Raw genomic sequence first — 13,345 nt, 5'->3', positions numbered from 1 at the left:
GTTATTGCATTAGGCACAAAAAGACAAGCCCATGTAAATTTAATTTAAAATGTTGTTTGTACATGCATCACTGACCACAGCTAGCTAGGTAAACCAGTACACATCGACGGTTTAACGCAACACTACACTAACTATATTGATTTATATAGGGAGAGAACATAGTTTTTCATTGAACAGTCGACCTATAATATCACCTATTTATATGCAAATTATGTGTGAAAAGATAAAATAAATTAGATAAATTGATGGTGTTTGGATTTTTTTGTAAACAGGTAACATGTCAAAATAATTCTCCTAGGACTTTGTTCTTCATAGTCTTCTTTAAAATTGGCTGTAATTACTTTTTACATGTATTGAATATATATTGAAATTGACTGCAGCTAAATTGCAGAATTTTGTCATTTTGGCAGGAGAAAAATATCGAATAAAGGCATAACACAGGCAGTGAAATGAACATCATTTTACTTGCATATGTTCACACAGATATTTAGAACATAATTATGACAAAATTATTTGCTTTTATTGTTACCACTTAGTCATCTTTTATTTTTATGAAAATTTGCATGTAAAATTTGAGTAGGAAGGCTGCCACTGTGGCGATGCCTTGTGAAACATGTAAAAGGGTGAATTGATTATGACGATATCAAAATAATACTTATATGATACCAAAAAGAGTTATATTAAATCATTGAGAAATTAACTCGGAATAAATGAAATAACTGTGCGAGCAAATGAAAAAATAAATGAAATACTCCATTGTATTATTACTTTCTAAACACGCTTAATCGTCTGAAAAGTAAGGTAATATTTCACGGATCAGTCTGACACATGTTATTTACTATTAGAAATTAATTGCCAAATTTAAAACAGTTACACATATATCATTATTTCCCCGGCAAAAGTAATAGCAGTTAACAAAAAGGTTACCTGAGAAGTCTTGATAACGTGTCCAACCGACTAGAAAATGTTTTCGTTCCCCATCTTCATCAATATTTAATCACGTACTATCAATCCCTGGAAGGTACACCTTCTTTTGATATCCACACCAACACATTCAAAGGTTCTGTAAAGAACGATTCAAATATTTCCAGGATAAATGGTGATAGTATTTCACTTTCATAAAACGTATACATGATTACTCCATATAAACATAAATCTATATGATCCAGGAAACACAACAGACAAAAATCTAAAGCAACACACACTACACTGCATCGGGTAGGTAAAACAAATCGAAAAGTTACTAAATGTGGTTAATATTCTTCATAGCGATACAAACAAAATACACGTTGTAGTTTAGGGATATGGCTTCGGAGTTGTTGGTTTTGGATCAGAATTCAATTCTTTCAACAAATTTCAAGGAAATTTATCCATGGAACGTCCCTGTGAAGTTTCATCGAAATTGGCCTGGTTTAGGAGGAGATATTCATTAAATGAAAATGTTGACGGACAATGGACGACGGAAATCACTGACCACATTACCACACACTTGAACACTTCGTGTTACGGTGAGGTAATCAAATGAGGACAAAATTTCAACAGAATAAAAAACACGTTTAAAGATAGCAGCTGCCCTTCAGTAGGGAAATAGTGGAAGATATTGACCGAGAAACAACATGTTGTATAGCTGGTATTGTGTTTTTGGGTAGTGTTTATGCTATTACGTTAAATATAATTACGCAGTTACCGGTGTAGTATTTAGATTTCATTTTGTATTTCATATTTGTAGTTCCTATTGTAACTCGTTATGAGTTCTAGCTTGAGTTAGTTATTATCTAAAATATTACTTTACAAATATATATTTTGCTTGTATTTTGTACTGGATCTATATATCCATCAATCCATAATAGATGTCCGTTACACCTTTGGATTAGAACATAAGTAATTATTTTTAAGTCTCATCACTCTGCAAACTTACAACAATTTTATTTTCATGAATAAAGAAAAATAGACACAAGTACATTGTCACAAGAAATATAAGAGGCTAAATACTAACACATATACGAGCAATTCTACGATAACATAAAAGCAATCTTTTGTATACTAATAACACTATAAAATCTGCTATTAAATTAATATTTTGAAAACATATTCTATTGTAAAACTGCGTTAACGTATTAATATACCCCCATAATATTTAAAATAAATCGCTCATCGTGGCCATTTTCTTTGTGTAATATCATTACAGGTACAAAAAGTAAGAAGAGTAATTCCTGCAACAGCGATATAAAACATTTTTTTGTAAAGATATAACGATTGTTAACATAGCACTGAGCCCAGTCAATATATTTGTTTTTGATGACCGCAAATACAACAAGCCCTTGGGTGCTTATCCATATTCTTTACTTTGCAAACAATTGAGACATAATTGGCATGAGTTTATCTCCTGATTACATATAATCACGATGACCATGCAAATATTCATTGCTCACCTAATAAAGGCTTCATTTACAGTGTAACATTACTCGACGTTTAGGCACACAAGTCAAATATTTAAGTGAAACGAGATTTCCTGCTTTACACAAGTACATCTCGGCTCATGCAGCTTATTGCATAAAGTTAAATATTCGTTTCATATAAGGTAATCAAAACCAAACATTTTGTCTGGTCTCAATGCCTTATCAAAATCCAGTTTAATGTTAATATGCTCAGTACAACTAGAAAAGCAACGTATTTTCCCTCGATTTTACTTACATACTTTCCTTGTATATGTATATGTATATTTGAAGTTTGTATAGTAGTATTGTAAAATCGTTAATAAAAGCACTGTGATAGTGTTAACCGTGGAACCCTAGGGCCGCAGTTTCTCCAGGATAATTTCGATGACTTTCCCATACCCAAGCAACTGGATGGTGTTTGATATTGACGTGTTATAGCATTTAAATAAAAGATTTAAAGTCTATAGCGATTTCAATGAATAATCTTTTAATTTGATAAAGTCAGGAAGTTTTGAAAAAATGGAAGTTCTTGGGTTTTGCAATCCAGTTCAACATTTAATTACAGCACGAGCCACATGTACACAGGCTTCAAGTATCACAAAAACACATCATACTGGAACAGATTTAATAATTGTATATGCTATATATATATGGAAGAGGTGTTTTTAAAGTCATGTTTGTATTAGATAGCATAATAATTTGATTACTTGTGTATCCCTAGTCTGACTATCGACTAGATAATCTTTATTTTTTTTTTTAAATCTCTTATATTCTCTTATGTATTCTGACCAATCATTTTTGGCTCTGGTTATCCAGTGTTTTGAGAAGAAAAGGGACATAATTATACAAAAGTTGAAAAGTCTCAGGAGTTACCTCCTGTGAACAAAACACGGGTCCAAACAGAGACCAGTATGGTCTGAATACAGAAAAGTGTATCCCTCGCACTCGCCCTTGTAGGCATGAACAGTTTCTTGATAGTAACGTTTACATGTATACATATACAGTATATGTTTTTCATACAATACTATGTTTTCGATAGTAAAAAAACTCGTCTTTGTTGATGTTCTTTTATCGCGACGCGCACTAGCTCGGAAGTTGCAACAAAGCGGTAGCTCTGTTGATTAACGGGCATGTACATGTAAGCTTGTTCTAGGCCAGATGTACTTACATTGTTTCAGTTTTTGTTTCACTTGAAAAATAAGAGAATCGTGTTCAAATTGTTTATATTTTAGAAAACACCTAATTGTTCGTTAGTCTTAAATTCTGAATTCTTAATTCGCAAAAAAAATCCATATTTGCCAGCCTTCTACAGCGCACTACCGCATCACACAACATCGCACAGACTGATAACTACAAGAAGAATATATTCGTATTTATTCTAGTTTGAAATTATGATTTTTTTGAATTAATTATTCCCTTTATTATAAGGAAGTATTTCATAACAATGGTTCTCTATGTTTTCTCCATAATTTAAAATGAAATGTTATTAAAATTAAAATATTTCTATATTAACAGTTAAAAAGCAATTAACGACTGTAGGTTTTCAGACATAAAAATTAAATCCAAACATGTTGCATTGTCATGATCAATGATCATGGTGTAATGTAAATGACAATATTATTGATGAACAGAATGGCTTTAGGAAGAATCGTAGTACGGTTGATGAGATATCGTCCCTTACGGCAATTATTGAGACTCGTTGGGCACTCGGGAAATCGACGTTCTGTACGCTCATTTATTTTCGTAAGGCGTACAATTCAATCAATTGCCATAAGCTTTGTCAGCGTCTTTCAGATATTGGAGTGTCCGGTAAATTGTTTTCTTGTTTCAGGTCATTGTATTGATCCACATACTCTTGCGTTAGAGTCAATAATCTACATACACATCGGTTTGATGTAACGTGCGGGTTGAGACAAGGTTGTGTTCTTTCGCCACTTTTATTTAATCTGTATATAAATGACCTTGCTACATATATAAACGCTCTAAATGTTGGTGTAACTATTGATAATGAGAAAGTTTGCCTACCTATGTATGCTGATGCCATAGTTCTTATGACAGAGTCAGCCAATTATTTGCAACTTTTATTGAATGCCTTACATGATTGGTGTGGTACAAATGATATGATTATCAATGTTACAAAAGTAATTATGTGCATTTTAGAAAACAATCTGTTCAGAGATCTTCTTTCAGTTTTATGTGAGGTAATCAAACATTAGATATAGTTGAAAGATACACTTACCTGAGTTTAGTATTAAATGCATTTTTAGACTATAGTGTTACTGCCAAGGCTGTGGCACAAAGCGCTGATTGTACTCTAGGCTTACTAATTCTAAAAGTAAATAGGCAGGCGGTTTCCCACATGATGTTTTTAAGAAATTATATGATTCATTGGTGTGGCCTGTTATTGAGTATGGTTCTAGTATTTGGGGCTTCAAGGCCCGCTCATATATAGACAAAGTCCAGAATAGGGCAATGCGCTTTTTTCTGGGAGTAGGCAAATACACACGTACTATGGGTTTATATGGTGAGCTGGCTTTGGATCCTCCGCAGGTCCGTCAATTAGTCTCTGTTTACCGGCTTTTGTGCGTCTTTCCAGCACCATTGAATCTCGTTTGAATAAACGAGTTGCGCTTTGGTCTATGGCCTTGGCTGGCAGTCGTTGTAAGAACTGGTTCTTTTATGTTTTTCGGAAAATACATGATACTGGTATGTTAAATACATGTATAAATTCACCAATCATATCTTCCTATGTAAATGTAAACAAGATTGGTTAACAAAAATAAATAATAATACTGGTCCTTCTAGAAATGGTGGTAACAAACTTCTTACTTATTGCACTTTTAAATCAGAATATGTTGCAGAAAAATATTGTTAAATGATTTTACTGCCTACACATAGATCAGCATTTTGTAAATTTAGACTAGGTGTTGCACCTCTCAGAATAGAAACTGGGCGCTATTAAGGTCTAAGATTTGATGATAGAATGTGTCCTTTCTGTAATGATGTCGAAACGAAAATGCATGTGCTGGTGCAATGTGAGGTATATAGTGATTTAAGAAATGCCTTGTTCAGCAAAGCTAGTGATATTGATGAAAATTTTATGTCACTCACTGATAATGATAAAATTAAGTTTATATTTTCCAACCATAATGTTATAAGGGTTAGTGCCAAAACCTGTTTTAATATACTTAATAGGAGAGTGTGTTTTCTTTATAAATAATGTCCATTATATTTTATTTATAGTATTATTTTTACCATTTCTGTAGAATATTACTGCTAATCTGTTCATTTCAGATCTAATCTGAGGTGATACTTGGTTTCTTAACCCCATTTTTTTCTAGTGCATAACTTCCTTGTCAGTGTCTTAGTTCTAGAATTCTTTTATGGCAGATTTTAGTCTTGATTAGCAGTGATAGTCTGCATTTTATCATGAGGATATTAATACTCAATGATATTGTTGTAATGTATAATATGATTGAGATTATGCAGTCTCTTGTAGTTCTTTGTAACTATATATTAAGTAAGGTGTCATTGATATGTTAAACTGTTTTTTAATGTTTGATTTGATGTCTATTACAAATCTTTAAAGATTGGCCATGCATGTATTTTATTGAATTTGTTTAATGTATTATATGTAAACATGTGATGGAATAGACAATAAACTTTGATAAACTGATCAACAATTAGGTCAAGTTCGCCGTCTTATCGGTATAAATATCCCCCTTGAAAACGCTAGACTGGGTAATATCGGTTTTTATCTGGTTGAAATTTTCCAATAGAAAAAAAGAAGGAAAACAATTTTGAACAAATATTGTTTTCATTAGAATGGACGCACAATATTTATTATCATATTGAAGAGTTTGTCAATTTTTTTCTCTTTACAAAAATATAAAAAAAATATTTATTTAAAATGAAGAATTAATGCTTCCATTGGCGATTAAAAAACACCACTATCAGTCTCCTATTGCGGCATACAGTTACTGAATAAAATAAGTAAAAACCTGTGATACATATCTTACATATCTTATTCTTTTCTCTGTAGTCACTTTTTTCATCTTTTAAGAATATTTATTATCCTATTGAAGTATTCTACAGACGATAAGTTTTTATATATGTTTTTGTTTTGAAATTATTTTAATGTCTTCCTGCTTCCCTAGACGTTTAAAAAGTGATGATTTTTGTAAAAATTCTTCATTTGCTCGTGTTCTTGGTATTTCCTAACGCGGGCGGGAACATACGAACTCTACCGAAGTTAAAAAAGAGCTGTTTGTTACAACAGAATATTATTGATAATTGATAATTCAACATAAAAGAAAGAAAGAAAAACATGAATTGAAAATGTACTGTTTGTTTTACACATTAGGAAAGAAGCTGGAGTATGTTAATTATCTTTAATTAAATTAATCTCCTTTAACGACAAAGATTTCGTGTGACTGGAGCGGTTAAGTAATCCATTAACCTTAATTTCAAAGTTTCAAAGTTTATTGGCATAAATATCGGTAAAACTTTGTCTTGACCACTTAAATAATATATACACGGAATAAAGCAAAGACAGTTTACATACAATACAAACAAACAACAAGAGAATATCGACAACGAAACATACAATTGAGAAATCATGATAAACATACAGATTCACGAAATATTAAATATTTATCAAATATGATTACGAAACAGTTAAAGATTTCAGAGTATTTTCACACAAAGTAGTTGCGTCCCTAACAAAGTTTGCAAGTTTGTTTATCAGTTTGGTTTTACAAGAAGATAATAGAGCGACAAATTTACCTAAAGACGGCCATGAAATATTTCCGAAATGTTTCCTACGTAATTCAATATATTTAGGACAGCACAGTAAGAAATGGTATTCAGACTCAATGCAATTAAGATTGCACATTTTACAAAGACGACTTTTTCTATCAATACCGCTATATCTTCCAAATTCAATTTCGACTGAATGTGCGCTCAACCCTAGTCGGGTTAAATACACCTTGGATGACTCATTTAACACTTTGTCTAAGTATGATTCATACTTAAATTCCTTTTTAAACTTACAGAAGTAGGCAAGTTTAGACACACTATGTATAGATGCACTCCAATCCTGTGTATGTTGGTCACGAATGCGTCTTTTAAAAGTCTGAAAGTAACTTTGTTCAATATTAAAGTGTCCCTAACGTACTAAAATCGAGATGATCAATAATCAATAATGGAATGGATTTTAAGAGCCCAACATAAAAAAACTCAGTCATATTCATTGTAGGGACAATTTTACACAAGATTTCACACTAAAATAAATGGACTTGATCATAGTTATCAACTTCGAACTAACACCTGACTGCAACAATTTTATCCATAAAGCGTTTCTTATAACGGTATCAAAGGCTCGCTGATAGTCGATAAAGACAGACCATAGCTTCTTATTTTTTCGAAAGTTCTTTCTGAATAATTGAATGTAACATAAAATTAGCATCTGCGGTTGAGCACTTATCACGAAATCCAAATTGCGAGTCATTAAATACACTGTTATATTCACACCACTTATTGATTCTGTTTCTCAATGTCAGTAAAAAGATTTTTGCTTAAGTACTTATCAAAGTAATACCTCTATAGTTGGAAAGATTCTTACTATCCCCCTTTTTAAAAATAGGAACAATAATCCCTTTTGACTACGACTCTGGAAATATACCAGTGTTATATATATTATATAGTTGTATATACTACACAAATACGGACTAATAAAGTTATTTGATTCAATGAAAATATCCGCTATGATATTATCAGAGCCACAGCTTTTATTACGCTTTAAATGGGAAATAGTTTTCCGAATTTCGTTAATCATGAATGGAACATCAAGCTCGTCAGTATTTACAGTTACATCACGGGCGCTACTATTGAACTGATTAGGGTCAAACTGGCAATGCGGTGTATTAGAAATGTCACGAAAATGTCGAGCAAAGTCTTCCATACTTACATCACTGTTAACAGATGATTTACGTTTGAACTTATTAATATATTTCCAAAATGGCGATGACTTGCTTAATGAAGATAATTTAGTCTTTTCTTTGTAAGAATATTATTCTTTAGCGCGCCTTTTATCTTTAGCAAAATCTGAGCGACATTTCAAACACCTCTGTGTCATTTGAATGAAAAGCACGCTTAGCTCGCAAAAAGGCGGACATCGATAAATGACAGTTGTTATTGAACCATGCAGATTTACTCGCTTTTGGTACCTTTTTATTGAAGCATCTTTTCCCGAGATGATCGATTAAAAGAAATTGAATATACATCGTTTGAAAAAGCATCAATACACTGATTAATTAGTTAATTTAGAAGTTACATTATCAAATAAATCCTTTTTGCTAAAGACACTCGTTAAAAATTCTTCGGATTTCGTAGGATCCCATGCAATTTTATCAAAGGTTACATAACGATTGTCACACAAACAATTTATATCGCACGACAGCGAAAATAACACAGGGCAGTGATCCGAAAACTCCAGAATATCTGATACACGCATGTTATGTATATATTTAAAATTGTCATAGTTAGTAATCAAATAGTCAACGGTACTGTGAACAGACCGGTTTCTAAATATGGAATGAAAAGTACATAAACCTTGCTCTAATCGCCCCTGGTAATAATAATACCATTGAATTTAAATCCCCCGTGACATAAACAATGCCAAGGTCACTGTATTTGCGAATGTCATTTTATAAATGTTCGAAACAATCAAACTCAAATGGCGAGAAATTTACATTGGAATATACAGTACTATTTTCAGGAGGAATATAACATAGGCAAATATAAATATCGTCAGTAGAACAGGTAAATTTTTTCTTTAGTTTAAACCAGATAATTCCATTTTCATTATTATTTTCAAGAAACAATGCATTGCGAAAAAGTTGATGATAAACAATAACACCACCGCTGTCACGTTTGGCTTTACGGTTAACTTTGCACAAACAAAATAGTCATATCCTTCAATTTTTTACATCTGTCAGTTTAGAATTCCAAGTTTCGGTTAGCAACAAAATATCATAATCTGATACAAAGTTAAGGAAATCACAGTCATCAAGTTTTGAGCTAATACCCTGTACGTTCCACAGCAAAAAATGTCAACTGTTACGGGGTAAACCCCTTGTCGAACTCGATGCTAGATACATTGTCAACAGTGAACTGCTGACCATTTACATACAGTTTATCCTATGACAAAAAGGCTGTTTTCCCTCTCTGTTTAGCCTGTATGTATGCTGGGATAAGCCTTTTCCTGCGAGTCCTTGTTAAAGTTTCATATGCTTTGCGTTAAATTGAAAGTTTATCTTGAAGGTAGTTAAATTTCACTATGTTTGGGCGATTCTTGCCTTGTGTATATCTGCCAACACGATGGGCATGGTCAATTTTTAACGTTTCACGTGCATTGCTAAAGTTTAGTGAATCTTCACACAAGATGTGTATCTTGGCCATGCAGGCTTCCTGTTTTATATCCTGGGGAGATGTGCATTCTGGGATATCAAAGAATAATAGATCATCCCTCATAGACCGGGACTGGAGGTCAAGGACTTCTTCAGACATGTCAATGTTGTCAGATTTCAGTTTGTGGACATCCTTAGACAGCTGAGATATGTGGGAAGCTTCATCTTTCACCTATTTATCGATGGTTAACTGTTTTTGTTGATATCGTCACATATATGAGCATCGACAACGCGGCTAGTTTCAATATCAGAACTTTTCGGTTAGTATCAGCTACAGCAGATTCAAGGGTGGAAACTCGTACATCCATTAGAGATAATTTCTGCGACACAGGATATTTCCATTTCGATACTGTCAAGTTTTTGCAGACGTATTTCCATGGCCTCTAGCATATCTAGGATAGTTTGTTGAAATTGTGGCTGGCTGGTTGTAGGAGACTGAGGAATCGGAGTCTATGACATGTACTGGTGGGGGACCCATAATACTGTTAAAAGGTGCCCGGGTATGGGGGTATCTGTGGTAGAATGCTTTGAGCTTGAGGCGAGATCAAGTTACAACGACTGGTTTGCGCTAGCCATTTTCACAGATATATTGTTACTATTTAAACGTTTGTCAGGATTTTCACTCACCGCCCCAGTTGAAGTATTCGAATTCTTCCGTTTCTTTTGATTGCCTCTAGAATTCGATTTTGAACCACCACCCATTCAGATAGGTTAAAACTCATCACCGTCACAATAAACACAATCCAAACAAAATCAATAGCACAATAAATCCATGATCATTGATATTTGATAACTTTTAGTATAATATATAGCACCTGTATTATCTATTTTCCAAAATATTTTTTTTGAAGAGGTAAATAAATTTTCAGCCCGCCATATTCCGCGCATGCGCATTAAAACCAGATGTGCATTTGGAAAATACCTGTGGATAATTATAGAAGTGACAATGATAGTGCGGGAATAATTTATGATGTCTTTTGATGCCGGAGGAACTAATGGAAAAATATCTATAATTTTCCCACTTTCCGTAAGAAAGTGCCACAGGGAAAGATGCTGACGTATCGTGTTAATATATCAAAAAGATGATTATATATCATAAGACATAATGCACTTTGCAAGTAGATAGTTACTTGATAAGCAACTTTGCTACGCATTATGTTTTATATCTGTTTTTTCTTCTTCTTTTTTCTAAAAAATAATACGATATAGCCACTGTCTCGTATTTTGAAGACTCACCCAATTATATATAATGAAATTTTAGCCATATATGAAATAAAGAATTTATATCATGGTGCAACATTTTGAGTAAATTGTTTTCAGAGCATCTAATACTGCCATAGAAAGCAAAGAACTTTATTACCAATCAATACCGTTTTGCAAAATTGCTTATCAACACCTTTTTATTAGGGGAATAGGGGTGATCATGTAATTAATGTATATTACAGATAAGAATCATCTCGGTGATAGCAGCGGAAGCACTGTGTCTATATTAACAGCCAAATTCTCGAAATTTAGTCAAGTACAAATAGTCTGAATTAATTACTGTTAAGTTCAGGATAATAAGACAGTGATTTAGTACGATATGTACGCAGATATAATCTCAAGCAGGTATAGCACGCGCTAAAAGAAAAGAAAAATATGTACTCCCTTTATACATATAATATGATATAATATTAATGGTGATGAAAATAATAATTACGAATAAACGTGATATTTTCTTTCCGCTACATAAAAGGAAAACCTTATTGAGATGTTAAAGAGTAACATGAAATAGAGCAAGTATTAAAGAATCAATCATGTAAAATTGGTATTTTCCTGTGTTTCGAAAATGTTGATGCGACAGCTTCATTTCACTTAAAATAAATAAATTTTTGTAGAACTTTTTTCTATGGTGAGATAAACGCTTGTTTTAACAATCTAACATCTATTAAATCAGTCAATCATAATTTGCACCTATTTTACTCAAATATGTCACACTTCCTATTAATGACTTAAAAACAGGCGCTGGTGTCATAATAGGCACATTGTCAAGTGTGTTTGTTAGTTTGTCTTATTTGTGTGTGACGATTAGTTTTTCAAATGTTTATTACTTAGGTAAAATAACTTTTGACACGTTAGATCTAATTCATTAAATTTGAATTCATCAAAAATTCTATTGACTATAGATTTTCTATAGACTCACATTTACTTAAAATATCTGAAAATGAATTAGTCAAGTTTGTAAGCACTTTTCAAATTATAAACTTTTCCTGCTTTCTATTATTTTCTTTTTTTAAGATTATAGTTCTATGTATTATATGTGCTAAAACATGTTTCATGTACATGTATGTTACGCTACACGTTTTGATTCGCCTAACGTATATGATTTTGATTTATATTTTTATGTCTTAGTTTCTTTAATGCAAAATAAAAAGAAGATAATAAAGATCATATATTCATATAGTGATTATATCTGATGCAAAATAAAAGAATAAAGTAACGTAAATCTGTCGTTCGGTGTCTTCTTTTTTCCGTTCTGTATTGTATATTATTGTAAACCGAATTAAATAAATTAAACTAATTAATTAAATATATGTTGTTACCCCGTATGTAATCTGGTTGAATTTTTTTTTTTAAAGAAGACTGTATTTGTTGTTTTTGGACCGATACTAAAAATTGGTATAAAATGAAATCCTTATTCCCGTGTTTTTACAGTTATTTATGTTCAGCATCTCCCGTTGATGTGTGAAGCGGAAATAGCCGTAGCATATCGTCTGCGCTCCTCGCTAAAATAGCCGATATTGATCTGTTTAGGCCTAACTATAGTAAAGGAACCAGTGTGGGAGCCATCTGGTCTAGTCGCGTAATGACTGCCAGGTATTTGAACACTAATTTTTCACAGGGCATGGCATCAGAGGTCTAATTTTAAAGCTAGTTTCTGTTTAAATTTCATTGTGGGTGTATTTCTGACATTTTGGTAGGAAAAATGGGAGAGCAGGTTGCATTTGTTAAAGTGAAGCTCAATTTTAGTATGAGTAGTACTTTCAGCTCACAGCAGTTTACAGTAAGCAAATGTGACCAGAGAAATATCTCTTAGAAGATAAATGACCCCTACTTTTCTCTTCATTTATATCAGTTTTATCATAAATCTTTAAAATAAGGTAAGGATTTGTTCTCTGAAATTGGTCTAGCTATGTTTGGTAGCTCTTTAAAAAATATCAGTTTTATATAGAATATATAGGGAAAACTATTTACCTGTTTGTGACCTTTATCGAGTTAGACGGTGGAAGGGAGACAACTGTGTATAGCGTTGATCTGAATAAACAAGGAAAGATAATATAATCGATTCTTATTCAATTCTTCAGTATGAACATATTGTATATACTAATAGGTAATTTAATACTGTTCTGTACAAAACGGATATATATTTGGACGAGTAACCAGCCGTGAAAACCATAT

Source organism: Mercenaria mercenaria, chromosome 18, assembly GCF_021730395.1.
Source record: "Mercenaria mercenaria strain notata chromosome 18, MADL_Memer_1, whole genome shotgun sequence".
Taxonomy (NCBI): Eukaryota; Metazoa; Mollusca; class Bivalvia; order Venerida; family Veneridae; genus Mercenaria; species Mercenaria mercenaria.
The sequence above is the reverse complement of the archived record's forward strand: the minus strand, read 5'-3'. Positions refer to the sequence as shown.